We start from the raw sequence: 2,995 nt of genomic DNA on the forward strand, positions 1-2,995 counted from the left end.
TCATCTACATCAATTGGAAAGAGTATGCTTTCTCATATCTACCATTCTCATAAGTTCGATCTAGTTAAAAATTCATTGATATTTCATGCCAATTTTCCCTTTTCACTGCACAAATAAATATATAAACAATGATTTTGTAAATAAAAAAAAATGAAATGATAAAATTTGATGTGACTTTTTTTTAATTTTAAAATCTTATGTCTAGACATAGGATAAAAATAAGAATAAAATATGATATTTTTAATATCTTTTATTGACTTACGACTTAACTTCTTATCTTTATTCCGTTACATTCGTCCTTTAATAGTATATTTATGAATGAACAATCAATTATATAATAAAAAAATTCAATTTTTTACACAAAAATAAATTTAAAGTACATGCAATATAACTGAAAAGAATTAAAGATAAATTTTACATAAATAATTATACATGTTTATTACCCTAGAAAGAGATTTGGGAATATCCTCCCAAACCTCAACCATGTCTATCAATTGATAGTTATATCCAAAAGAAATCAAGAATCAACAACATAATATCAAGAAGTTTTTCACCTTTTTACTTTGAAGCAATTCAAGATCAACAATAAAATGGTGTAAGATAAATGTTTTTAAGAAAAAAGAAAAAATAATTAAATTCTTAAATTAGTGCAGAAGTATCATACCTTGACCTTGCAGATCTCTTTTAACAATAATGTTATCTTCACTTGTAGATCTTGTTTGGATATGAAGATTCACTTCATGGCAGAAAATCAAATTTAATAAATTTAAAATGTAGTCATAAATGAAAAAAAAAATCACAAAAAAGATGATCGCAATCGCAACAAATTGTGACAGAGTTTGCTTAAGACAAACAAATATGTGCGACGTGAAATGTTTTAAGAGTTTAAATTTTTTTGAAGCTGAAGTGAGAAGAAACTAACCTCTGATGAATTTTGTTAAATTTGAGAGCAGTACTTGTTTTTCTTCACCCCCCAGAACTTTTATAAACCCAAAGGAGGATGTAAGCATTCTAAGATTTTTCTACTTTAAATTTGAGAGCAGTACTTGTGACAGAGTATTTGTAAGCATTCTAAGATTTTTCTACTTTAATCTGTATTTTTATATTTTTTTTAATTTTAATAATTTATTTCTATATGCACCAAAAATAATAATAAATTATGTGATGTAATATGAAGGAAAGATTTAAAAGAAAGCAAATAAAAAAGTAAAAATATCATATAAATATATAAATAATTAATGCGTGTGAAAATTGAAAAAAGAAAAACATAATTGAGGTATCAATAGAAGTGATATGGTGGAAAGAAAAAAAATAAGACAGGTTGCAGGGTGTGAGTGTAACACTGTGACTAAGGGTAGTTGTTTGACGTAATATAATGCTAGTAAATATTATTAATATTAAATGTTCAATTTTTATTTATTAATAATTAAATTGAAGCGACAAAGTTTTTGCCAAAAAAAAAATAGTTTAATTGATTTAATAGAGGGCGTGAATATTAGAAATCCTTTGGTAGTGTCTTTTGTAGAATTGTAGTAGGTGTTGGGTACGTGAGTACTCTACACCGATAATGGATAAATTGTAGTGATTCATCAAAAATGTTATTGCATAAACCACCTTAGTCACAACCTAAAGTCGACAACGACTCATCCACATATGAGACTTGTGTAAATGCTCTCAATATATCCCTGGCCTCCACTACTTTGGACCCTAAGTCCAGCAACAATGATATAATTATATTCAGTTTTGTTGGAGTTGATACCCATAAAAAAAAATTACTAAGAAAGTTTCTTTTTTCTTAATGTCAATTTCTAATATTACAATAATTATTAAGTTATTATGATTGGTTTAATGGTTGAAAAAAAGAAAAAAATCTTGAATTCAAATTTCTCTCACTCATAAAAATTAACAAACTAGAACATCAATAAAAAAATATATTATGATAATTATCAACAATTTTTATTTAGTATTATGAATAAACATCAATAAAATAAATTAACATGTAATCATTCTACTGTCTTAATTTTAACTTAAAAGTTTTTTTTAAAAAAAAACTTTAATAGAAAGATTAATTATCATCCACATGGGTATGAACAAATTTATCAAGTAATATTAATTCATTATTTTTTTTTATCATAGTGACTATGATCTTTAACTCAGATATAAGGTTGATCTAATGATGAAAGAAAAAACAGAAGAGAAAAAATTATAAATTTGAATTTTCTGCTAAAAAAAATTAGCAATTTAATAGCTAACATTTGTAAATAAAACTAAAATAGGATCTTTGACTTCCTTATTGGATCTCAAGCTAGGTATCCTCACAAGTTTAACTTTTTAAGCTTAATATAAAACTAATCTTGGATCCGAAACTTAATTACATTTGAAAATTTAACCTACATTTTTTCCTACAAACTCAACTTATTGTCAACTAAGTTATGTGCACTAGGTACATTAATTCGTTACTAATCGATCGAGGGCAACAATAAAAAATAATCAGAGCATAATATATAGGTAATTTACCACATATCATTGCATCAAATCTTACTTTCACTCTTCCCTTTTAGAATTTGAGATTTATGATTTTATTCTCATCTCTTTATTAACTTTTATGGAAATGCTTCCTCATAGCTAAATTATTCTAATCCTATTCTCCTTTGAATTTTATGGAGAATCTCATCTTATTACACTGTAATCTTCTTAATCTATCTTAAAATAACTATACAATCATCTCTGTTATTACTAAGTATTAGAATTGTTTTTTAATGATAGACTAAGTATTAGAATTGTTATTGTTATTATTAATAATAGTAATGTTAGTATTATTTTGTTATTCTTTTACTAGTTATTATCATAATTTTGGTTTTTATAAGTCCTAGATGACTAAGAATCACATTTATTAATTTTTTTTCTCTCACTCGAGACATGCATCTCATAATTTACATTTCAGTTAATTTCCTTTCTTAGTATTTGGCTAATTTGTTAATATATAATCCAACAC

This window comes from Glycine max (genome assembly GCF_000004515.6).
Source record: "Glycine max cultivar Williams 82 chromosome 5 unlocalized genomic scaffold, Glycine_max_v4.0 Gm05_scaffold_79, whole genome shotgun sequence".
Classification (NCBI taxonomy): Eukaryota; Viridiplantae; Streptophyta; class Magnoliopsida; order Fabales; family Fabaceae; genus Glycine; species Glycine max.